General features: G+C 36.4%; 1 protein-coding gene across 1 annotated transcript in view; it reads right to left on the reverse strand.

Annotated features, from left to right (window-relative positions):
• The window catches only part of SALL1 (spalt like transcription factor 1), a 156,362-nt gene that overhangs the window by 122,394 nt on the left and 6,045 nt on the right, over positions 1 to 27,923 (reverse strand). Inside the window, exon 2 of the mRNA XM_080411265.1 lies at positions 50 to 23,816. The gene's annotated coding sequence lies outside the window, so the exon portion shown is untranslated. The remainder of the gene's footprint in view (positions 1 to 49; positions 23,817 to 27,923) is intronic.

Raw genomic sequence — 27,923 nt, forward strand, 5'->3', positions numbered from 1 at the left:
CAACTTATCAGCGCAGTGCCCTTTGATAGGTAAGAAGAGGCTGAGTTACCTGTATGAAGTCTTCAAGTTCCTTAGTGGAGTAGAAATGAAACATCTTGCTATCATGAACCGATTTTTTTCTTCATAATCCTGCTGAGAGACAGGGAAGTGTTGCTGCAGTCTGATGAGGGGAAAATCACAGTTATCAAAGTGATCTGCAGCAGACACACTGGATGATCTAGGAATAAAACCAAACAGAACTGAGTCGCAGCCCAGTGTCCTATGAACATCAGTCCCAGTGCTCCCACTCACACCAGGTCCGCACTCACAGCAGCTTGCGGGTAAGGACTGGCTCAAAGATTGGTGATAACCACCATGGACAGGTTTTTTCACAATATGCTGCCTGCACTCATATGGCTCAATTCAGTTTTCACATAGCAGCTGGCAACAGCCAGCAGCAGAGAAGGCACAAAGGTCCCTGGAAAACAGAATCAAACAGCACCCCCAAAATAATCCATAACGGGATGTCAAGGCAGGCCCTGAGCATCAAGACAGCCGTAGTTTTCAAGGACACATCTGTTATCAAAGCTGAAATTGAGGTCTGTTTCTGCCTTTCAAATATCCATACATGAGCCATCGCAAACCAAACAAGGAATATGGCACTGTCTTACATCAGCCCCAATACATCTTACGAAAATCAGGTCTAAAATTTTGTGGGTGTGAACATTACTGCTAATGGCATATGATCGACTGCTTTTGCCAATATAAGGTTTGGCCCAAAGTTGATAGAAATCTATCCACTGTACAGGTCTTAGTAGCCTCTGTACCAGTGTAAGACCAGCAACGCCTAGTCAAATATTGAATAAAAAGCACTTAAATGAAATTAGGATATCAACATTGAGATCTTATTCATGCACGTTATGCCATACAGTGACAGTCTTTAAAATCAAAACTAAATATTTATTTTACGTTATGTTTTGAAGCAAAACCCCCCCATATACTTACATTTCTGACTACTGTTTAATTCAGTACATTTAATTCTCTCAGTGACATGCCTTTCTTCTACTCAAAAAATATTTTAAAATATCTTATACACTGACTTCTGACTTCATGTGGAAGGAGAAGAAATACTATGAATGTAACTCCATGCTTCTCTAGATATATCCTTATTTCGACAGTATTGCTGATTCCAATCACACGGTATTGTTGAAACCTACAAAAAACAGTTTGTCACAAAACCCACTAAACAGCAACAATCAATTCATTACTGACAAACAAGAGAAATTTAAATTAATACTTTGCCTAGGAATCATAGGTTATCTTCTAATAAAAACATCATAATTGGCTTGCATATTTATGCATAATATTTACAACTAAAACAAAACTGAGTTGAACAAAGGTTTGTACTAGAGGTATAGGCTTGACTTAATTTCTTTAAAAGGCATTTTATTTTACATACAAAAAGTATTGCTGTATATGTAAACTTGTTAAGAACATAAATTAACTTCTCATGTATAAATGTGTTGAGTCAAACAGGAAAAAGCTATGAAATCATTTACTGGATAAATCTCTCAGTTTCTATTAACACACTTGGATATTACAAATATACCAGCAAAGAATTCAAACTGGGATTGGTTGGACTTGCCTATTTTTTTTTTATTAGGCTGATCATTTTTTTTAAATATGTATGTTACCAGGAATCTAAGGTAGCTTAAGAAAAATGTACAATCTATGATATATGTCCTGCACATATATATATACACACACACCCCTTACTGAGAAAACAAAGTTATTCATTAGATTTACAGAGGGTTAGACTCAAAATTACAAGACCATCTAGACACAAAGGCACACCTAGTGATGTTTGAGAAAGGCTTAACTCAGTTCCTGCGAAATCCTTGGAGATACTGACCTACATCTTCATTCCCCTAAATCTGACTCCTTGTTTGTATTACAGAAAGAGGTCAGAGCTGGTGCTTTAATTGTCTAACGCTGTAATGGGACGTAATTTAACAGGACTATCTCAGTACAGAAAGGTCTCACATTATACGCTTTTGGCTGAATAAAAAAGTTTTCCCTAAACATCTATTTAAAGGCCTGACCTTTAAGTACAGTGAAAGCAATCCAAAGTATTCTGAATTTATTGGACTTTGGAAGAGCATTTAAGAGGTCCTGATTCAGAAAAGCCCATTTTTATTTGAATCTGAACCATGACATTTATTTAAACTTTAATCAGGCATGTATACAATGATACACCACTGATGATAGCATCAATGGGGTTGAAAACAGGAGGATTTAGGACTCTTAGCACTATATAAGTGGTTAGGCTTGCTCATCATGGCCTTATGCACCACGGCTACTCTGATTTAGCTGCATTGCACGCAGATTATTTTTAGCAGATGGAAATGATGAGAAGAAAAGGCAAAGGGCTCAGTCTAACATTTCATGAAGTAACCTTATGAAACTCTTGAAGAATATTTTGGAAGATAAATATGCACTCTTTGTTTTCATAAGAATGTCACAATAATGTGCTTTGCAAGGGGGAGTTTTTTTAAAACAGAATGGGAGGACATGGCACATGGACAATATTATGGACTAATCTGTTATGTATATTCCTTGGTTTTTAGAGTTCTTATAATATTGATCTGCAGCAGTTTTCAGTTAGGCAGTTGTAGATGACAATGGTACTCTGAAAAAAGTTAAATAAGATTCTTACAGCTGTTTCCGTACGCACGCTCACAGGAACTAGTGGCATGAAAGGTTTATGCTACTGTTTGAATGGAAACTAATACAATTTCTTTAAACTAAGTTTGCTTTTTACTATCTTGTTCATTTGTGAGGTGGAAAGAACAGAAATGATGGATTTTAACAATATATACTTGTGCATGCACAAACCCACACACAGCACACACACATATTTATATAGCATAGACATTATTTCTCAAGATGTACCAGACTTACAATCCCAGATCTCAGAAAATTAGAGCATTAATTATCTGATGTTTATGAAGAAGTCATTTGAGTCAATGAAACTAGTTATGTGTCTTTAGATAAACAGATGCATAACAGCATGTAAAGACTTACTCACTGAAATTAGCAGGGAAATAGCAAACCCATTAGCACAACTATTTGTAACTTACCTAATAAAAGTGAAAATATAGTGAGTCAATCTCCTGTTTGGTATAAAACAGCACACCTTACTGACATGAATGGAGCTATGCTGATTTACACCTATTGAGGCAGCAAGCTAATAGATGTAAGGATAAACTGATCCTTGACACATTCCAGCAACTTCCATCAGTCGAAATACGGAATCATGTTACAACATTATTTTTGAAGATTTAATCAACTGGAGAAGGACTATGAAAATACTAATTATTTTTTTCTTGTCAGATGACTAGTAAAAAACCCAGAAGTTATAAAAAAATCTTCTCATAGAGAGAGTTTAACTTGGGGAAAATAAGAAAAAGAAAGGGAAAAAAAAATCAATACCCAAGGATTAGTAACCAAAGATACTCCAAACATAGCTTGTGGTGAATTCCATTCCCTTTAGCAAATAATATTTAAATACTTCATATGGAGAAGACTAAGGATGTTTTACCCCAAAGTAGCTGATATCATGGGGGTAATACAGTTCCTTGAAACATCAGAGTCCTTGGCTAAGGTTCAGTCTCTGCTGGATTCAGTGCACTGGTAGAAAGTCAGGCTTTTGTGTCTTTCTAGTGCATGTCCAAACTACTAGAATGCGAGAATGATGCTTTCTCTGCTCAACGATATACAAGCTGACCATGCGAAGTGGATCATCATCAAGAAGATGAGAATCAGAGTACACATTGTCTTGTGGAAGGGTGAGGGCACTCTTTTGGAAGGCAGGAAGGCTGAGATGTGCTTGAGCCAAGGAATCTCACGGCATTTATTTGGTAAGAGGACACAGCCCTCAAGAAGTTTTGTGAACTTAGCCTTTTATTTCCTTGATTCCATTACAATGCGCAAACCCAAAACATTTTGAAACGTCAAAACAGTTCATTTTGACATTTTCAAAATGAAGCATTTCAACTTTGTGTTGAAACGTTTTTGTCAGTTTTGTTTCTACTCAGACTATTTATCAAATAGTTTCAGCCACTCTGAAACTTCTTTGTTCAGAAATAAATGTTACCCTGATTTTTTTTCCCCCACTTAAGCTTTGATTTTCAAATAGCTTAGCCACAATCCTACTTAGGCTCGGTAAAATTTTTGTTCTATTTTATTTCAAATGGTAATTTTAAGTACAAGGCTTGCTGTAGTCTGAAATGCAACAGACTGCTTAGTCAACACCATCTCTCCGAATGTTTAGGAGACCCTATGGTGTTTAGAGGGAAACAGGATATGTAACATGCTGCTAATTGAATAAGACAGCTTTTATTACTAAGCAGTGTCTTTCCATTTCCCACTATAGTCAAGATATTTACATACATCTAATGCTTCAATTTACAGGCTATAAACAGCCAAGTCATTGCAATGTAATTAATAATTGCTAGTGTATTTGCATGGAAATTATTCAGCAATTAATATTTTACAGGAAAGAGTAACAGCTAATTTTGACCTCACAAGACAATGTGCCTAATGATGTATTTTCTAGATCTCAGAAGCAACAGACTTAAAACAGGCTGACACTGTTATAGGATTATTAAAATCCAGAATTTTCAATAATTCTTCACTATATGTTTAGATGTGTGGTTTATTCAGGAGCCTTAGCTGTAGGTTTGAATCAACAGTAGAAAAGCATGCTGAAATGAAATGCTTGTTATCATTCAGATCAGCTGAAACAAACAATACAAGTTTCAAGGAATCTCTAGTCTGGTCTTCTAGTCAGTGTATTTTCATTTAGAGAACAGAGCAGAAAGGCCAGTAATGTACCATCTCACAGCAGGGAAATTGCTTTAAAAATGTGTATTTTGGGTTATTAATCTGTTTTGAATGTGTTAAAGATCCAATGATATCAAAATACATCTTAGAAGCTTTACTGGAATCTTAAGAGTGTTATATAAAAAAATGGCAGATGCCGTATAAATGATGGCACGGGAGTGTATACACTCAGGCTATGGGACTAGCTGGAAAGAAAATTTAAAGCTAATTCTAGCCTGGATTAAATGTTCTCCTGACTTTATGGGAAAAGTTTCAGCCATGCTCAAATATAAACCCATGCTTAAATATGCGTCCATGCTTCTAGACACATAGCTGACTATTCCTTCTTTTTGATAAATGTAAATAATATACTGTGTGCTAACTGTAGCAGGAATTAAAGTGCATGTAATTTTGACTTAGAAATTGAATTTGTAGCCATTTAAAGATATAGCCTGTGCAAAACGATGAAAATTTTAAACTAAAAGATTTTTATAAAAAATAAACTACTGCAGTTTATAATCAGCCCTATGAAACCTACCATTAATTCTTTGCACTGGACTTATTTTGCTGATTCTACAATTAATCAATATCCCTTCCTAAAGCCCAGTGAAGTCAAGAGGCAATTTCAGAGTCTTCAAGGTACTAGGTATTTAAATTCCTAAATTAAATTAACAGTCACAATTTCCCTATCTTTCACTCAAGCCCGAGTGCTTCACAAGGATAAAGAAAATACATTTAATCACATTTACCAAGTGAGTAATTATGCATTTTATCAACTTTTTTATGTTCAACCAAATCCTACCGTCTAATGCAAGGTAATTTTGCAAATATAAGTTGCACCTGGAAGTTAGTGAAGAATATATGAGAAAGGCTCATAAAATGTGATTCTACAAAGACTCAGGCCCAGCTTACAGCCAACAGGCTTGGAGACCTCACCGGTGCCTGCAAATGGTGAGGAAGACATTTGCACAAGTGAATTGTAAGGAAACATTGTGTTTCTTAATGTCAACAGGATTACTCAGGAACTTCAGCGAGGCACACATTCTGAGCTGTTTGTAGGATCAGGATCCTATACTACCACTGGTACTTTCTCCAGTAATGTACACTCCTATGATCCCTCTAGAACTAATATCCAGAAGATGTGCTCTGACAATAAAAATGATATTTGCTAATAAAGTTTCAAAAGCCTGCTAGAGACTCTCTTAAAACTTCTATCTTCAAAGAACAAAGCAAGAAAGTTCAAAGATTACAAAGGAAGGAAACAAGCTCTCTTTCAAAATACCTGTGAAAAAAATTTAAAGCTTGTTGGTTTTAAGCTTTTCTTGTCATCATTCATTAATTTATTTGCTCTACTCATATCCTCAAGAGAGTAAGACCCAAACCCTGACAAAGTCACTGCACAGAACATTATTTTTAACTTTGCATGTGTTGCTCAAAGCCTTGTGCTCAGAGCTACAAGAATATGTCTAGTCTCACAAGTCAAACGCGGTGCAGTTCCTTACGTTGACTGGTAACTGTTAGTAATACGAGCAAAAGACATTGCACGGCTGGTGCCAAAGCTTTGAACAAAATTACTTCCTTTAACACACCGCCACCTTAATTATGTGCTGGGGAACATAAAGCAGGTCAGACAATTTGTACTGGGACATCATAATTCCATCAGTATAATGCTGACATTGCTAAAGATTTATGAATGGAATGTCGTAATTATTTTTTTAGTAAACATATCAAGTTTCGCTAATGGGGGGGCTGGAAGTACTAATTAGCTTTTGGTTTTTTGTTTTTTTTTTTTTTTTTCTTTCTTTTTTTTTTTTTTTTTTTTTTGTGTTGTATCTTATAAGATGTGGGGAGCAGAGGGTGGAGGGGAAGGATCTGTGACAAAAACAAGCACACACACAATTTATGTGCGGCCTGTAATTCAAGCAGATGTTCTTATATAAGGGCTGGAGGGATTAAAGCCTTTCTGCACATAATTCCATTTGCTAACTACCTTCTGTCTGCACAAACCTTCCAGGCTATGACAGACTTTTGCTAAGCTACCTTTCTTCAAAAGCAAAAAGGAACAGAAGAAAAAGAATCTTAACAATTTCTGCTGTCAAGTACCAGGGTTTGGCAGTTTGACTGAGGCTCTTTAAGCTTTAACCAGCTGGGTGATTCCACTGGAAGTTCCATTGGAATTATTGTAACTGCATCCAACTCTGGCAGAGTTTCCTTTGGAAAGCCATTCGAAACAGCTCTTGACCATAGTAGGTACATATACACACTGGTACTGCAGAAAAAAATTGTGCTCATGATAAATCTGAAGAATTTGTATCAAAATAATATTCAGAACCTCCCCCCATGGTGTCCATGCTCAAAGATTTGTCAAGGTAAATAGATAGCTCAAACAGAAGAAAGAAATTGGTAAAATTAGTTAACCTGTCAATATTACAATATGGCAATATCACAAAAGCACAATCACAATACTACAGAAGCTGGGGGAAGAACATTCCAAAATTACTATTTTAACGCTTGCCTGACAGGCATGCTGTATCCAAAATAAAAGGACTCGTCATAATTGTGAAGAATTCTAAAGCTTTCACTAAAAAATATATTCACGTATCTAAACAAAAAATTTGACCCAAACCACTTTCCCAGAGACATCTGTGCGATACCACCCTGACATCATTGTAGTAACTCAACATTTGCACCAAGCAATACCCAGGTATGTCTTCAGGCAAAACCTTTTTCTGTGATCACTTGTAGTCAGATACTGAACTTTCTATGAAGGAAATGTAATAAACGTAAGGATATTCTTGTAGCAAGGAGGAACTGTTCAGTACCTGGGATCTCTATTATTCTTCCTCCTCCCTGAAAACCAGAAAAAATACAAAAAGATAATCTTTCTAGAACAGTGTCATGATCTTTCTACCACATTTCCTTCTTATGAGTAAGGAAAAAAAACCAACCATGAACTAATTCTTCTTGCACTGTCTCTTAAATAATGCTCCAGCTCTCTATATGGAGAGAGGCAGAAAGGGAACAGGATTTAGTTCACAAAGTGAACCTGGAACTGAACTTTCAGTCCTATATGTCATGTTGTTAACACGTTAAAAAAAAATAATAGAAAAGATTACTCAAAACTTACCTCTGATATTGCTGGTGTAAACTGTGGTTTTGATGGATTTCTTAAAAAACCTAAATGCTGCCTCACCACCATCTGCAAAAGACTTAAATAGGTTTAAATACATACTTTCAAGGACATCTTTAATGGACTGACATGACCTAGTTCAGGAATATTTTGTATAATCATCTTTTACAGTCTCTGGGCTTCATGAAAAGTTTCCTGAATACGTTGCACAAACACTGAGGACTCAGAGCAGCATGCATCTCTGCATCTCAATATTTCTCAAATTATCTTTGAAATAAAAGAATTTGAAGTAAAGCACGTAAAGGCCCTATAAACATGACAGCTAACGTACAGTGATAGGACAGGTTTCTGATCTCAGAATAAAAATTAACATTAAATTTTTATCCAGAGATTGGCATCTAATTATCCTCATATTAAAGCACTTCCAAACAAATCTGGATAGCGTCCAGACACCTTGGGATTGCTTATTTTCTTTGAAAAGGCTTCTAATATATTGTTGATCGTAGAAACTCCCATCTTCTTGTACTTCAAATACATGACAGAAATGAAACTTGTTTTTTTACTCCAGCCAGCTGCGGCACCTGCTTTTGTGTTCACTTTTCATATTTCACTAGTAATTTGCAGCTTCGTTAACAGCTCATGGGCATGTTATCTAATAGTAGTCTTCCTAGTCATGCTTTCGTCTTCAAGAATCTGAGTATAAAATGGAGAACGGCATTGAAGTGTATGCTTCAGTAGTATCAGCATGAGCACCAAACATAAAAGACAGCTTTTGTCCCATATCACACTTGAACTGCATCAGAAATTTTGCATATAAAGGATAACACACCACACCACACCCCACAATTATTCTAGAGACAGAAGACAAAGCATACTTATTTGTCTCTAGGCTATATTGTGAATAAATCACTAATTCACTGATTTTTGTCAGCATGTTCAAAACAAACAATCCTCAAAAGTTGTGTTGAGTCAACGGAAGTAGCACAATCTGGGCATGGTGGTGGAAGCTTCTGAGAATAAGACAGACATTCAGAGATCACCACTGAACTGTGAGATCTCCTTCAGTGACACAATCATCAGCTGTACGTGATGTCAAAGGAAAACCCTGCATAGGAACTTCCTTCATCATCTCAAAGGAGAAAAAAAAATCCTCATAGGGGTTTAAATAGGAAAAAATGTAGTCTGAATCTTTTTTATCTTGTTCATATTTGCATCTTTGTTTTTAATCTTTGTATAATTTTGCATCAGATATTAGAAGGATTTTTTTTTTTTTTTAGTGTGAAAGCTATACTTAAAACAAGATTTAGGTGAAATTACTAGCCCATTCAACATCTATTTTTGGTAATACAAGGTAGAAATTGTTTCCTTATTCACTTGCAGCCTGAATCTGCACTCAATGCAGTGTGCCTAGACAAAGCATTAGAACATCTTATATGACATTTTTGTAGTATTTTCAAAAATATTTCATAATTATTTTTAACTAATTCTTTAAAAAGACTTACAATTTCAATGAAAGAAAATGAGTAGGGGAAACATATTTCTTCCCCTTTATATCACAGACTAATACCTTCTTTGTGCTACTTTAAAACATTTAATGGTGAAGAGCATATCATGAGAGATTGAGCTATAGGCAAAAATACAAACTGATATCTTGGAAGAGAGAACAGATGGTGAAATGCCAACACTACTGGTAGTAACAAGAAATTCAGAAGCGTAAGAGGAAGCAATAGCACAGGGCACAGCAACAGCACCAAATTAAACTTTTCTTCTGTACAGCTTTAAAGACTATTATTTGCCCGGATCAAGGACTTGTGCCACCAGTGGTCTTGATAAGAAACATATGGATGCATTTTACATTGGTGTGAGGATGCGATTCTGGTATTATTAGATCAGCCGACAGCATTCGCCCCAGGCAATGGGCAAATTGTGAGCATAATGGTATTAATTCTACTTCATTTGGTACAGCTTAGTTGTTTCCTTAGCATCAAAATCCTTCTAATGAAAAGACAAGAGGTCAGAAAGTTTTCCAGTGTACCAAGTTCCACTGTAAGCCATTTGGACACGTATTTCCACACCACTCTGTTACAATGGAGAAGTTATTAAAAAACAACACATAATATCACTTTACTAGTTGTAAAGACTCAGTTGTGCATCTCGGTGCTGTAACCTCTCATCAGGTAGAGTGCCAGGGACCACACTGTTTTGTGAGTATTTGTGCCATCAAAGGACTGCACAGGAGTGGAAGGGTGAGTAGGAAGAAGCCACTCACATATATGGAGTACTCCAAAGTGTTGGTTTGGCAACAAAATCAAATTTCATTCTAACAATCACATAAGTGAAAACCAGATATTTCACTCACCCGGAGCCAGAAAAAGGTATTCTGATCTGTCTTCAAGCTTTACCTTTCTCAGCTACAGCTTTTTCTTAACCTAAAGGACTTCTGCACTCAAAAAAATCTATAATGCCTGCTGTGTACAGAGTTTGCAAAGATTTCTAATGAGAGCAAACTCTTAAACCCCCTCTTCTTTTTTTAGATAAACATATTTGATCTTTGCAGTCATTATCATTTTAACTTGCAAAGTGACATTATGCCAAAAAGAAGGAATTCATAAATTAGTTCCAATTTAGAAAGTTTTCTTGTCATTGTATAAATGACAGATCTTTAAAAAGACGACTTAAAATGAAATGCAATAAAAAAAATTTCACTTTGGTGGCAGGTTTTTCTTTTATCTTTCTTTTTTTTTTTTTTCAAGACTGAAAGAATAAAACAATGTGCTATCAAAAAAGAAATGAGTAGTACAAAAATTACAAATGTGTGCGGACAGGAAACTCATTTAAATTCAGTGATTGTTTTAGGAAAGCTAAATTTAGTTGGGACAGTAACTAAATAAAATGTAAGCAGAAAACACTTTGCAAAGTGCAATTCACCTGTCAACAGAAATTAATAAAGCGGGATTCACATCCAGCTTCTTATTTCAAAACTTGATGGTAGAGCTGTTGATATTTTGGATGCAAATCTGAGTAAAAATTTGTTAATCATGTTACCAAGCCCACATTTCACCCATGCATTTTGTTTCTATTCTCTTTAAGGACTGTAAAATTTAGATGTAGAGTTAGGTTTGGTTTTCAAATACCTTTGATGTTTGGGAACACTTGACTTGAATTCCTTCAGGAGAGTGCATTTCTGTAATGAAAAGGGTGATGTGTGGAGCAGTATGGAAAAAGATCATGAGTACAAGTGATGCCAAGGTGACAAACAGCAGAAGCTAATGGAAGACTTCCATCAATGAAGGGGGGAAAAGACATTTAGGGTTATGTCTGAAGATTTTTCACCCTGGGAAAGCATTCTTAGTTTTGAAGCATTCAAATGAGATACCACTCCAAGCAGTGACTACAGATAACCCCTGGGGCTTCTGGGACCAAAGCAATCCTTCAGTCGATTCATTACTTGAGCTTGATCTCAGCCTGCACTGTTGTTTATCAGGAGTCCCACGTGACATTTCTGGGCTTGTGGGTGGCAAACGCATCAAAATACTTACCAATGTATGGAAACCGAGCAATTTAACCGCATGGCCATTAACCTATAGGAAATAACTTCCTGACATCATCCTGTCTCCTGCTAACTATCCAGAGTTGCATAAAACCCTTTAACTCAAAGACTGACTTGGCATGATAATATTTACTTACATGCTTAGTAAGTACATGTTCGGTTCTGTAATATCAAGATTTTACTACTCTTTTTTTTTTTTTATTTCTGGGTGTCTTTTCTGAAAGTTTAATAACTGTCAAACCTACAATTAAAATTAAGCTAACCAGGGCTCTGTTCAACACCTCAGTTTTTTACTATTCATTTCTCAATGAGGTTTCATTGCTATTTTTTATGAGTTCTCACACAAGGAAGTTTAGCTTCAAGTTTTAGGCAAAAGAATTTTAAAAGGGAGCTACTTTTTCTTATTCAAGATTTCACAGTATTGTCTTATGATTCCTGCATTGCCACACACTGTGAATGGCAAACAAATTAATTTTTGAGGCATTTTCATCTTTTGCAGCTCTGTAGAAGCTTCAGTTGAAAATCAAGCCTTTAGGCAGCTTAATGATAGCAATGTGCAGGTTTAAAAAAAATGCATCTGTCACAAGCCAGTAGATATCAAAACACAGTAAAATACTTTGGTGTTCTTTGTATTGCAAATTGGTACATAATTTATAGAAAACAGGTTTCTGTAAGGAGTCAGTGCTACCATCAGCTAAGAGAATGCTATTTGATGTGCAGACCTACTGCCATGGTGCTAATCATTTTAACTTCATCCGTTATTTCTATCTGTAAAAATAGATTGCAGGACACAATTTCCAAGCTGTCTTTTTGAGTGCTTCGTTCATAGTGTGACAAAATTTATCTGTCAATACCTGTTTTTGTAAAAAAATGCTGAACATACAAAATTTCTGCATGTAGTCTATATTTCAGACCAGTAATGAATGAATTGTTAATTTTTGAGGCATATTTCTTCTAAAAAGATAGTTCTTTGTTACAAGCAGGTTCCCTAGCCAGTTTGACCAAATGCAGAGGATTATATAGTGGAATTACGGCCATTGATGGTCTCTGTTTATATGGGTATATGTATGCGCATATGCATATGTACATATATACACACGTATAGGTACAGAATGATTCTTCTGAGAAGCATAATTACAGCTGAAGACTTTAAGAGCTCAAAATACTTTCTACAATGTTACCTTAACAGCTGCTGTGGCAAAAAAGCTGCTAAAATACTGTTACAAAGTGAATAAGAAAAGGAGGAACCAGGTTAAAACATTCTAAGGTCTAAAGCTTAAAAATATTTGCCAAACTCATTTGTAGTCACATCTGAGGAGAGTACTTTTATGAGAGGACATCATGTAGCATGATCACAAGAAATAATTCTTTGATTCACAGAGAGATTCTGAAACCTCTACTTTCCTGATCTCAAATTTACAGGAAATACAGGTTTTGCATCATGCTTTTAGAAACTTTGAAAATAATATTTTAGAGATGAGAATGGGGGGACAGCCCAATCAAGTACCAATCTCTGAAAAGTCTGGGAGCAAACAGGAAACAAGTATCAAGCTTTAAAACTGTCTTAATAAAAACTTCAAACCCTGTCTTAATACTGTGCATGAGATGGGACATCTCTAAGGAAATGTTAGGAGGACATTAGTATTTCATATTAGAGCAATAAGGTACAATTGCATACTATGTGTTGAGATACTATTCTAGAATAAGCTCAGTAGATAACCTAGAACCAACCTGGTTTCAGAAAGGAGCATTGTAGATTCCGAGTTCAAATGGGTCACAAATAGAAAAGCATTCTATCACTCCTTTACATCTCTTATATTAACTAGAAAAGCAAGGCAAATTGAAAGAGTTAGGATGAATTCCTGCCTTTACCATGTAAATTGCAAATTCTCTTGGCTCTGCTGAAGCACACATGTCACCTTCTGTATTGGATGTACAGGGGAAGACCATCAGAACTGGACAGGAATGCAATGATACTACTGGATCAGCTTCCAATAATAATCAAGTTAATTTTTTGAATGTAACAGCTGCCAAAGTATAAAGAGTTCATACCTTTTCATAGGTTATAAGTTTGTTTTCATTCTTCCAAAGTAATAAATTCAGAAAACGTCTGCATCTTCAAGCAACCAAACTTATTTGAGTGAGGAATATTGGATCTGAGTCTGTCTAGTATGATTTCAGGATAGCGAAACTGCAGCTGACAGAAACTTCAGCATGATTAGAATGATCTGTTATCCCCACGTATAAACTTTTCTGGTTTTCATTTTTTCATTTTTTTCCTCGTGTAGTAGACTTCCTTTTATTACTTTAATGGCTACATTGAAGGCGGAAAGTGAAATGATTTTTAGGGTAATGTTTTAGTGTCTGTTTCACAATGGTTTTTATTGAGCTGTAAAGCACTTGCATGCACAGAGAAAAGAAGGTGCATTTTAGAAATAAAACGATTAAGTAACATTATCTTGCCATGGATCACTCCCACCGGGATAGAGCAACCATTTGAAAAGCATAACTGATTTCAGTTAAAATATGATAAATTTTGATCTCCACCTTACCCACAGTTTCAGCATTGCATGCTGATCAAAAAACTGATAAAAGCATGACTGTTTATGTTTAGAAGCTTTTGTCTGATCACATTGTGCAATGCCTTCATATTTTTCCCCTACTACTTATAGTAGGGAACAACTTCAAGCTTCCTCCTAGAAAGGTGGATGGATATGTATGGCCTCATATCTACTTACTAATATACGGTCCATCACTAGCAACCAGTGTTACATGTCATCCCCCAGAAGATATGGCTTTGCATATCATGGCAAGAACAAGTAAACTCCAGATTACAGAATGAAACTGCTTGTATCTGACAACAAAATCACAGAAATGTGTAGCCAAAATAAAATTCACGGAAAAAACTTTACAATCATCTTCCTGGGGGCTAAACCATAAATACTGTATATATCTTCTTTTTTGTAAGCAGGCATTGGCAGAGACCTTGGAGATACACCTATTAATTATCTTGGAAAAATTGTTTACTGATTCTCTCTAAAGAAGATAGAAGCTGTCTTCTTTAGTTAAGTGAGAGTTAAATTAACATGTATTTCTGAAATACAGGCCCCATATCCATTTTGTAGGTCACTGGATGCTATGAGTGATCTGCACACAGGAGATTAACAATGCCTTTTGAAGTATATTGGTTCTCCTATCACACTTATGAACACTGCCTAATATAGAAAAGTAATATTACAACTGAAGTACACAGTAGGGAAACACCATTTCTGCTTTACAGATGGTCAGCTGAGACATGAAGAAGTGATTTTTCCAATGTCAAACAACAAACCTGTATCAGAACAGAGAAAATCTAGGCCTCCTGAGTCTTGGCTGATTTCCTGAAGAATCAAACCTATTCTTCCGTTCTGGCATGAATAAACCTCTGGTTGCAAACTGGATTGGTGAAAGCATCAGTTCATCACGGAATGAAAAAAATAACAGAGAAGAACCATCTGACACAGTATAATATAACCTGTACGGCCGCTTTCTTCTCCAAAATTATATCCCAAAAATCTCATATAAAGTTAAACAACAGAATAATTATTTTTTTAAAAAAGGAGCAAAAGAAAAATTAAATACCTTAGACAAAAAGTAAAAGATGTTTCAACTGAGGCATGAAAATAAATGTAGATAATAATTATCGCTTATGCAATGCTTTCTTCAAAATGCAATCTTCAAAATGCTGTATAAATATTACTTTAAAAATCCTCTCAACACCTCATGAGGCGGTTAAATATTAAGCATAATGGATTAAGTTACGCCCTCATATGATTTAAACCAAGAAAAAGAAGGCTAAAAGAGTTTAAAGCACCTGAGCTGGCCTCATTCTGCAGAAAAGAACATATGCGGCCATCTAAGAGGACCAATTCCAACATGAGCTAGCTTTAATTAATCTACTATGGACTCAACACAAACATGACAACTAGGGTTCAACAAGACTACAAAGCATACCTCAGACTCCAGGCAAATGCTGTGGGAGAGTTAGCCTGGATTGCACTCAGCACTCTGTGGTCACCAGCGGGATACAAGTTGGCTAATTAAAAGCTGACCTGAGTACCTTCTATCAAGGGCTGTCATAGGTCTAGAACGGAGCACTGGCAGATCCAAGGTTGGGACTGGAACTGTAGAGCTGGCTTGGATGTTTTTTCCCATAGCTCAGAGGCAACCAGGCAGGCACGCACAGCGAGGCTATTTCACACATGATGGAGCTGCAGTGGAGATGGAGCTTTTACACCTGCAGAGCCTGCCAAAATAATGTAAAAGGGCAAAAGGGAAGGTGGTAAGTCTAATCAAAGACAACGTTTTGAGCTGAATAAAACACTTAACTGCATGGAAAATTCCATTAGGTTGATTAGATACTTGCCTTAGGGCCCTCTTAAAACAACTGTTAAAAAAAAAAAAAAGATAGCTATTGCAATGCGGCTTAAAAATATTGGAAAAGCAGGAAATGGAGCTTATTAGAGCTCAAATTAGATCCAAGATTTATGTGAAGAACATTTGGCCTCTTTAAAAGGCCTGCTTAATCCCTAGATGGTTTTTATTGTTTCTATTATTATTATTTATTTATACAGTGCCATAGGTATACATGGCACTTTACAGACAAATTAAAAAAACCATGGGTCCTCCCCCAGAGAGTTTACAGTACCTGATCTGGCAAAGAGTGAAGTACATGAGTAACTTCATTTGCAGGACTACCCTCCCTTGGAATCAGTGACAATTTTAGAAAAAAATCAACTTATTGACATGATTATCTCTTCCAGACCAGACCCTCTGGTCTCAGAAATTCGGTCTTAAGTCACAGGTGTAGAATCCAGTTCACCGAGTTTCGGTAACTTGGGTTTAGCAAATCCTACAGCAGTATTTTGTTCCAGGTTATGAATGATAAAGCCAAAGCAACAAAGGGGCAAAGCTAAACTGGCTTTGTACTGCTAAGTTGGCTCCAGTGAGAGTCTTTGAGTAGTATTTGTAATATTTTTGTCAACTGGAGCAGCAAAATTAGTCAATGATTGGGAAACAGCTACGTGGTGTGGTTTAGTGCAACACAGGCGAGCTGCACTTTGCTGGTGTGCCTTCTTACTCTACACTACTAGTGTGAACAAGCGGTTTCTTCGGGGATGACTGGCCAGATCTCTCCTTCTGCGCTCTAAAACTACTGAATTTGAACGTTATTACAGCACATGTATTATACTTCAGGTATAAACTTGAATTGGTATTGTACAATAGTGTTCTTTCCTATTTTACTTTGCAAAAGAAGCACTCCTGGTGTCCATTAAAAAACCCAATATACTGTTGGGTTTTGTTTGGAAAATGAGGGGATCCTATTCTCCTCCTTACTGTCCTGATGCCCCTATTTCTGTGAATGGAAAATTGGAGCTACCTCAAGCTACTTCTCTTCTGGAGGTTAGTAATGACTACTCCAAATGTGCAACCCTATTTGCCTGCATATAAACTTTTAATAATGTTCATTAAACTTTATTAGAATTGTACGTGCAGCCAGATCAGGGTTACAAATTAAAACCTCAATCCTGCAAACACTTAAGGAGCTTTATTCATGTGAACAACAACAACAAAAAAAATTCTCTTTCTATACTCACACACTTAAACTGAATCTGCAACCTAAATACAATGTTTGTTTTTTTTTTATTTTTGTTTTTTTTTTTTTTTTTTTCATCATCCAGTATTAAAGTTAAAAACATATAGTCAAGGGAGAAATTATACGTTACAAAGAAAGCAAACAACTCGACAATGTTTTTGAAATCGCATCTTTTTAAAAATTACCGTTATGTGGAAAAGATTTCTGGTGCAACAGACTTGGAAAGTCAATGAACAAACTATGCCTGTATGCACATAATGGTATAAAAAAATCCTGGTCAGAAGAGATACTGAAATATGTAGAAGTTTTGCAATAAGCTTTATGGGCAAAATGATCAAACCTACAGAGCCTGATACAAAAGCCCAGTGAAGACAGGAAGAATTTCCCCACTGATAAGCTTTGAATCAGTTGCAGAGTGACCAACAGGACTGCAGGTAAAGCAGCAGCCATAAAAGCCATAAAGAGTTTTTAAAGCAGACAGACATGAGTGTCATAAAGCCAAGGTCAAACTCCATCACCAAGACAAGCATGTGTGAAAGAGTTATACCTCTTTTAGGGCTAAGTACAGTATTTATGATTATTTATTTATCTTGAAACAAAAGGGAATTAATCCATTTATTTTAAAAAGCATGTTTTTATTACATTGAGTAATTCCCTTTGAAAAAGAAAAATGTTTCCTAAACCCATTAGCAGTTAAACTAGATTATTTTTTTAATATATCTGAGATGAGAATGCATATCATTATTTATGCATAATCTGATTCCAAATGATTCCTTGTTTACAATTTGTTGTGTGTTTTCTTATGTAAGCAAGAATTAATATACTCAGGCATAGAAGAAATATGCTATATTATCTTTTATTACATTTCTTTAGAACATGCCATATATCATCTTTAACTCCCCAATGACATTCAAAATAGCCTGAGGAAAACACAAATAAATACACATATAAACAAGGACAAAGACACTAATAGCAAAATGATATAAGCTACAGGCTTGCATATAGGTACATTAAGCATGTGTAGTATAAGCAATGGAAATCATAATCTGACTCCAAATTTTTAATAAGCATTAAAAATTGCTTGATGTTTGCCTGCCTTGGATAATAAGCATGACAGGCAGTCACGGCTTGCTCTCCTGCAGCAGCTAGATGACAAACCCTCAGACCTTCCATTTCAATTGCTGTGTGGGATGACCCCACCACAATTATTATACTCTTTTCTAAATACTAGCACCCTCCAGTGTGCACGCCCAGTAACATACACCCCATCCCTTGCTGTTCAGTGAACTTCCTACTGCAAGGGCTGGAGCCCTCCGAGCAGGAATACGGATTAGATATTCAGTAGCAGGGGTTTTCATGCAAACCCAGGTTTGCACCTGGTGTCCATTATAATGGTGGTGTTCAAGGAATGATGGAAGTGTATAAAGATCTGGCAATTCTGATAGAAAAATTCAGATGAGAAATTTCTGTGAAAATTTGGAGACTTCTCTTCACATCCACCCTTTCCAACCCCACCAGGTTTCCTGTTCTCACTGATTTCTTCCAGCTGCTATTTCTCTTACTCATTTTCAACTGGCTTTAGATGAGTGAAGGTCTCAGACCACCTTGACTCAGCACACCTTACCTGATGCTTTTCCTTTTGACTTTGTCATACTTTTTTATCGTGGTGAGTCTCAGAGCCTGAAGCCTTTCATCACGTGTAGGCAGGCATGCCTCCTGAATTCCTTAGTGTTAATTGTAAGGAAAAAATGACAAAAGTATTTTATTTTTTTCTTCCCCAGATCCAAAGAGAGTATCTGTTACAGTAGGTGACTTTGGAGCACAGTAAGATTCAAAAGATTATGCCCCACATAACTGATTTAGGTTTACTCCTGTGCTTCTTCATTACAATAGTTTTGATACTTCTTGTTATTTTGGATTTTGAATATATGGAATGACAGAAAAAAATGTAAATATTCAGAATGCTGAGAGACTGTTTCTCCTGGAGTAGTTAATAAACCAGGGGTTTGTTTCTTCTTCTTTTATCCTTAGCCATAATTATTTTTCTCGCTCAACAGTTTGCTTCTTTTTTATTTATTTTTACTATAATTTTTAAAAAATATTTGTAGTTATCATTGATTTCTGCTTACCTGTAACAGCATATTTTTGTGGCATTTTAAGAAATTAAATTTCACATGGTCTATCTTTCCAAACTGCAATTCTGCAAAAGTAGTTCTCATATTCATGTACAGGAAAGATGAAATAGATAAAATATCTCTGAAGGAATTATCTATGGTAGTAACTGCATTGTAAAGTTTGACCTTATGAAACAAGTAATGTGATGACCGTTGGAAACCAGACCGTTGGAGGTCTATAGTATTTCAGGGCCTGCCACAGTGTCCCTCCAAATGCTCCTCAGAGATATAAAAGCTGTCTAACCTGTCTTGCAACTAAAATTAAAGTTTATTCCTACTTATCTACTCACAGCATCAGATTCTAAGGGCAGCTGTGACTTAACAAAATCCAGGCCACATTCACCTTCGTGGAAAAAATAAAAGTACCTCTTTTTCCATTTCAGAATTTCTCTTTCAGTCTAAAGTTTAACAAGAAATCAAAGATTTTATGGTAAACTTGTTTGTAATTAAGAAACTGAGGGCTACTGTGAGGTCCCCCCAAAGTCTTTTCTTCTCTAGGCTGGACAAGTCCCAACACCTGAGCCACTCATGGTGGCCCCCCACTGAACTCACTCTACATTTGCCAGTGTCTTTCTTGTTTTCTTTGATATTTACTCATAAAAAACAACAGCTATCACAAAGTGATGGGCAAAATAGAATCCCAGAAGCCAGTATTGTCTTCTGATTAAAAAAATATGTTTTACAGGGCCATGATACCACCAGCAGTTTCTATTCTGATGTTTATCACTGGCACACTGTATTTCTGAGTTTACTAATTCTTACCTTTGATATTTATAGTGCCTCTCCCTCTTCTAGGCATTTAATGCCTTATTTGTTCACAAGTCACTTGAGAAAAAAAGTTGACATAGTAGCATTTTTGTACTTCAAAGTAGTAGAAATACTGGAGAGATGGTACTTATTAAAATATGATCACTGACTTGAACTTTATAAAACGAACAGACTTATAGGAGAAAATAATTCCCATTCTTATCCTCCCAGGAGCAAAGCTGTATATTCACTTTTGTTTTCAGATCCAAATCACAGGAATGTTCAACTGGAAAATGCACCTATTTTCAATTATGGCACTCTTCTGTGCTCCCGACTGTTCTTTTCCAGTGGTTTAACTTAACTGCAGCCGAGAGAGGCTGGATGAGAGCAGTGAGAGATGACATCACATCTGTCTGAATTAACAAGGTGATAAATAAGTACAGTAAGTTCAGCTGAATGGATCAACAAATAAGTGGAACTATGCTTTCCCATAGCTGCCTAACATAAATCATGAGGGCTCCAGTGTTTGGAAAATTCCCCTTTAAAGCAAGACTAATTAATTTCACATTCTTGGGTTTTGTACATGTTAATACCTTTTATAGGTCCTCAACCTGAACAGTCTTTTGACTTTTTCAGTATTATTGTGTCACATGTCTTTAATAAATAACTGCTAGGGCTGTTTCTTCAACCTTATTTTTCTTCTATCCACACCATACGTACTTCTACATATATATATATATTTCAAATGCTGTGCCTACTGTGTCTATAAAGGATTCTCTATATTAAAGGTGTTCTACTTTTTTTTTTTATTTCACTGATTAATACTTTCATTCATTGACCACATATCAATAGTTTTAACCAAGTGTTTGGTTTTCAACCAATGGAAAAATGCTCACAACTTGAAAATAATAATGTTTCCTTTGACTTTTATATGTACAACAAAGACTTTTTTTGTTGGAAGGCATCATGTTTAGAGCTGAGAAAGGAGAGTCCGCAAAAAATAACTCCCATTCTTGACTTTGCCACCACCTTCCTTTCCAATCTTGACCATATAAAACAAAACTCCAGCTAAAACATTGCCTTCAAGGTTTCTGAATATTTGATTCTGCTATGCTGTATGGCTGAAGCTGCCCTTCAGGGACCCGTAACGCAGTGACGTTACGACGGCAGCTTGGCTTGCCTCCTGCCACCCCAGAGGAACTGGAAAAGAAATTTATTCACACAATGGAACAGAGCCATTGAGGATGGTTAAGAAGCGTGTTTTCTAGGGCTTGGGTTAAGGATTTAGCTGAACAAAAGCCAAAATTAAAAGAGCTGAAATAACTCTGGATTGCAGGTCTCAGCTGATTGTCCACAGGTTTGGCTTAGTCCAAAACCACTTGGATTTCTGGCAAAACCTAGGTTCTGTCTCTTCATTTAAATCTCATTAATAATTCCAGAGACATGATTCTTACAGAAACTCTACCAAAGAAACATGCACAAGGAAGAAAATGTGAGGAAAGGTAAAGGGCTTTTGACAGATGAACTTCATGATCAACCATATGAAAGTAATAATAGGCAGTTTTCAGACTTATGTGACCTGGACTGACAAAACTTGATAAGCAGACCTCGCTGGTATCTCTGAGAGAGGAAGCTGTAAGAAATCCCATATTTGGGAAGATTTATGTTACTGAGTCGAGCATTCTGAAAGCAGACTGAAAATCTTGGCAACGTCTTCATTTCTAGTGCTAAGAAAGAGCTAAAGAACTGGACCTGCTCCCTAAAACTGCTTTCCTATTTCATTTATTTCCCCTGCTGTTTTCCTACTTCATTTATTTTCCCTGCAGAGTCTTGGGCTTCAGCTCCACTCTCTAGATAAACCATATCGAGAACAGATGGGGTAATATGTAATTGCGACATCAGAGTGAGCATAACTGTGGATGTTCCCTGTGAAGAGAACAAAGTAACCAACCCAGCTTTGTGTTAAAGCTCGAAACATCTTCTGAATGGACATCCCGGCTCTTTGCCAGCCCCGCTGAAGCTGCAACATCAGAAGGGACAGATTTATGTTTAACATTTATTGATTGATATTTAGTAATTTTTCTGTTGCAGAAATAGGTGCAAGACTGCCAAGTTCTCCAGTCCATACCTTTCACTGCACTTGTGGCTAAGAAGAGAAAACTGCACCAGACCCTTGGTTGATGGAAATAGGAATAGCATCCATGTCTCCAGGGGAGACATACAAACTGAAATTATGGAGTAATTAGTTCTCAATATTGTAATGATTCATAAAGAATTCTTACATATTATATGAACGGCAAGTGGTCTTTTTTTTTTTTTTTTTTTTTTTTTTTAATTGTAACAAATCCCATTCACTTCCATTTCTTCCCAGGCTCCTTCCCTGTTTCTTAGGACTCTAGTGGATTGTAACCATATAGAAAAACTCCAGTACTTAATGATTGTGGTGTGATAATACCACTTGGTACACTTAATAGTGATAGCAGGAATCGATGAAACTAAAGGATATTTTCAAGATTAGTCAGTCTAGGTCTCAAATCTTATTTTCTATAGCTAATTTTCAAGTTCCACATCCAAGAATGTAAAGAACAGAATTCTTATAACAACACTTTGATGCCTGTTGGTACGTAATTACTGACATGGTATTTTCACAACAGACCTTTAGGAAAATAGGAACAGATTCTTCACTATTTTTCATTTCTAACAGGCAAACTAAGTAAGATGGAATAAAATACTTTTTCGAAGAGTCATAGGTTAAACTAGATCAAGAACAGGGGTTCTTGAATCTCTTCTCTCCTTTAACTCAGATCGCTAAATCTTTTTTTCTGAAACCACTCAGAGCTGCCCAGGTGTTGCAGACAGCTTATAAAGCTGTTGCTCTTCTGCGGCACTGTTATTTCTGTGCTAAGCAGTAGAATTTAAATGTACAGCTTTCACCACTGCTGTCCATATATTGCTCTTTGAGGTCCTTAGTTTTGCTTAATGTTAGATAACTGAAGATAACACTCATAGAAGTTAGTAGGACTACATAAAATTACCCCTCTTCAAGGAAAGACTTATTCCCCTGAAAACCAGTAACTGATTCCTAATGACACCGTTCTGTTATGGACCTCTCTCAATTCTGGACTTCAGGGTGGTTTAGCATGCAAGTGATACCAAGGAATAAGTACTGAATACACAACTTTCTCTGCTTTGCTGGTCCCGTTAATGCCCTTCTCAATGTTAACAGAAGCGATTGCTCAGGGAGCTTCTTGAGCACAACGAGAGGGAAAGAGGGGGTGCATCTTGCTCCTGTGGCACTCAGGTACCCGCCGGTTGTTGTGCTGCCCCACACGCTGAGCACTCCAGGGCTAAAAGCACCTGTTTCAGAGAAGCCTTCTGCAAAGTAAAGATAACGCTAGGTGGATCTGGGGCTAGTCACCTCTAAAAAGTTAAAACATATAGAGGTCTGTAAAACGCATTTACCATTTTTGTGTAAGGGAGTGGTCGCTGCTGCCCAGACTGCTCCTGTATAATTTGGAGGATAATCTTAGCCAAATGAGGAAGATACTGCATTTTTCAAATGACTGGCAATAGTCTAAACAAGAGATTAAGATGACTATATAATTTTTTTGTCCTTCACCAGAAACAACTGTGTTTATACTTACCAGAAATCTCCTATGTTAGCATTCATACCCAAGTGAAGGTGGTCTACCATATGTATCGGATATTTTAGTTACCCTAAAAAAAAAATTAAAAATCAGTTAAATTATGATGGAATATTTCTTTGACTATTTCCATAGCTCACTTAGGCCAAGAATGATGAGGAAGATGGATAACTGTAAGATTTTGTCTATACAAAAAAGAAATATTAGTATTTGTTTGCTGCAAAAGATCTGAAATTGGAGATAAACTCAGCCTGGTGGTACATAAGGTATAAATCTCCTCATTCTGCAAAACTATAAGGGTTCCTCCCGAACTGTTATTGTCCTGGTGTTCATGAGCTGTAAGTTAATAGAAATTTACAAAGACTGTTTTTAAACTGAATATGTTATTATTTAGGATAACTGACACTGATAGGTGAAAAAAACCCTAATTTGAATACAAAACTAACAGACATGAAAGATCAGAGATATGGCACACAAAATGGAACTTGGGTCTATTTCTAACACACAAAAAACCTACCATCTTCATATCAATATCGTGATTAAACTTTAGCAGTCATACAATTGCTGCCCTTGTTTATTTTTTGCATTGTCAAAACTGGAAGCTGCCTTGCAAATGCAAAAATGTAAAATTCCCCATAAATAAAGGAAACACTACAAGTGAATTTCCATGAAATTAAAATTTAAAAAATCAGAAAAGGAAAAGAAGGAAGAAAGGAAGGAATGAGGGAGGGAAGGAAGAAATGAAGGGAGGAAGGAAGGAAGGAAGGAAGGAGTTTAAAGCCTAGATGTTTAGACAGCCCTGCAAGCCCCCTTGTGACCTTACTCTGATATTTAACAAAACATTAATCTTCTTGCCAGCAATTATAAAGAATACAGTGATGTAGCTGGGGCTCAGTGAGTGAGTAATAGTAATTCCATTGTTCTCTTTTATTTATGCCTTGGCTGTACCAGGCAGATGAGGTAAGTTGGGGCTTTTTATATGTTATTATTCTGAACTGGCAATACATAAAGGCTGATTACACAAATATCTGTCTGTTTCTGAAGCACTGTTTCACACCTCCTTCCAGCTCATGATCAAAGCGTTTCAACATTTTATTATGAAATCATGAATCCCCCCCTTAGTTTGCATATGAATTATAGTCTTTTAAAAAAACCCCAAACCACTGGTGTACAACAGTGACAGTGCCTTTTGAACCAAGGAACAAAACAAGGTGTTACACATTACTTCTCGAAGGCAATGACTTGCTGAATAATTCTGTTTGTTGGAGCACGGTCCAACCTCCCTATTGAATACAAAAGGCTTGAGACCAAAGACATTTTTTTTCTGTGAACAGGCCAGTGATTTTATTTCATTTGTAAGAAAAAAAAAAAAAAAAAAGGCAGAGCCCTATTAAGAACTTGAGAGAGCATTGCTGTATAGCTGTATTTATAATAAATTTAAGAGCTTCCCTCTGTTTTTATGAAATGCAGTAGTTATACTAAAAAACTGAAAATTAGATTGTTCAGTTAATAACATCTCACTGTACAAACTTTGCATTCCAAAAGGTTCTAAGTGGGTTTAACATGTGTGCCATAAAGCACATCGAAAGAATGGTCAAGGAGGTGTCAAAGCGTGACCCAGTAAGATATGAGCAGGTATCCTGCACCTACTTCTTGGAATTGTTACGGTATCTTTAAGATTCATACTTATTACATTTCAAGGATCAGTTTCATAACAAAACTCATCTTGCAAAACTGGCTGCCACTTCAGACTTTCTCTGTGAAGTAACTTTGAATATGTGTCTTTGACCTTGCGATTGTTTCTTCAGTACAGCCTAAAACTGGGATGAGTTTAGATTCTGCACATCAACGTAATTGCATTTTTTATATGAGCATATTTTAAATCAGAACAGAACAGCATTCCATTGTATGAGATTAACAATTACCTTTTTCTCAGTATAAATAAATTATTATTGAAATTAATTAATTCATATATACACACACACACCACACCCCCCAATATTACTCAGCCTCCTCATGCAGACTTAATAGAAGTGCCAGACCAAAAGAGGAGATATCCCTGTCTCAATGTCAAACTTCAGAAAATAATCCGTCTGGTCCTATTCACAGGCAGACAGGCCACATCTCTCAGTACCTTGCAAAATCAATGCTCTCCATGCATGAGACACAAACTCACAAAGGCGTGAATTTAGAGTTGAGCCTTAAGCCCTGTTCATAATTTGTTTCATTGTTGCAGCACATATGAGATACGCGAGACCCCCAGCAGCTCTGGAGCTCCTGTTCTGTTCCCACACAAAAGGGGTGAGTTAGGGATTGCATTGTATCCATATCCCTTCAGTTCTGGTGCCTGTGTAAGCTTTAAAGAAGATATTTAATGTTATCTGAATGAGGGTTTATGATAATGTTGAAGAAACAAAATAATATTTGGGAAAAGTAATAAAATCCTCTCTCAGACTAAGATACATTAAAACTGGCTCAATATATCACACAACTCATTACGTGAGATTACACCATTCCTCTGAGCTACGAATTTACATTATACTGGAAACCATAAGAGATAAGAAAAAGGCACTTGTAGCCAATTCTGTAAGAAAGGCTTTTTTAATTTGAGAAAATATACTTTTGCAGGACAGATACTTATGTGACCAACCTAGTAAATTTCTACTTCAAACACTAATTTTATGGAACAAAATATATCAAAGCTAATGTTATGTAAGGTGGTTTTGCCCGTTTTTTTACATTATTATTTTAATAATTATTTTGTAGTCTCGTTAATCCCAGGCTTCATGGGATAGATATTGCATTAGCTATACTTTAATGAATCAAAATGACGACACTGAAGGTTCAAAAGCTCTCTCTTGGTAACCAACCTGAGAGGCATGTAGAAGGTCATACACACACATGTGCACACGTGCTCAACAAAACATCTCTAGAAATTCGAGGTTCTGCTCTTGGGCACACTTGGACCGACATTCACAGAACCCACAATTAAGGCATCCTTTACCCTACAGACCATGGTTTGAACAAACGTGCATTCTTCCAAGCACAGCTGGCTCTCCTCTCCTTTGTCCTCATGGGTTTTGCCTCTTTGCACAGCATATTAAGGAGCTGAAACTCATTCCTGAAGTAATTTGAACCTACTTTTCCCACCTTCTGGATAGTTTTAGGAGGAAAAATTGTCTTCTGCTAAGGCTACTCTACATTAGCCTAACCAGCTTTGAGACTATGTCTCACAGATCTTTTAACAAATTAACAAGCAAGTTCTATTCATGTGACTAAGTGCTTAAAATCGGGTACCAAGTGATGGTGGTAGAAGGCACTGTAGTAAACACTGACTGACTAGGTCCTGTTCATGAAACTCTAGGCCACGATCTACAAAGGTACAGAGGTGCCCAATTCCTGTCCAATTCAGTGAGATTTTAGTATTTTATTCCTACAGTCTGCACCTCAGAAATGTTTGTACACAAAGGAAATGAGTGAAACTTGGGCTCCCATGCAACTGCATGTCATCTTAGGTACAGAAATGACTTGGCAAGCACACAGAAAAAAAGATACCTGACTGGCATAAGTAGGGAGGTAGGCATGAAGCACGCAGCTTCTAAACCAGCCACGTGTTGCACTTCTGAGTAGAACAACTGTTAAATACTTTTAAAAGTTAGACTCCAAACACATACAGAAAATGGCTATGGGATTGAGCCATATATAGTTTTTGAAGATATGTCTCAGCAGCATCTGTTCTCATTATGAACTCATTTTCTTATTTATACTTAGGTCCATTTCTTAAATCTGAATACTTGACAAACATTTCCACTGGTTTACATGAACAATCAAAGTCTGAAAATAATATTTTCAAAATGACTAATTCATTAGGAAAATAAAGTAATACATTTGCACTATTTTAGTGCTTCTGCTTCCAATGCAATTTTGCATTACTTTTTTAATTCTACTAATATTTATCTATATAATCTCAGCATCTTAAAAAAATTAAGAGTAAGATGTATCAGTGAAAAGCAAGCTATAGCCACTTGAAATAAATTAAGATGCTATTTATATCTGATCCACATTCTTCCCAGTCGTGATGGGACTGATGTAAGACCATCACTTCAGTCAGATATTCGTCTCTCTCATACATTTCCTTGCTCACTGTTGCCAAAGTCTGTTGTTAACTGTTGATAAAAGG

The sequence above is a fragment of the Falco punctatus genome (assembly GCF_963210335.1).
Source record: "Falco punctatus genome assembly, chromosome: 14".
NCBI lineage: Eukaryota > Metazoa > Chordata > Aves > Falconiformes > Falconidae > Falco > Falco punctatus.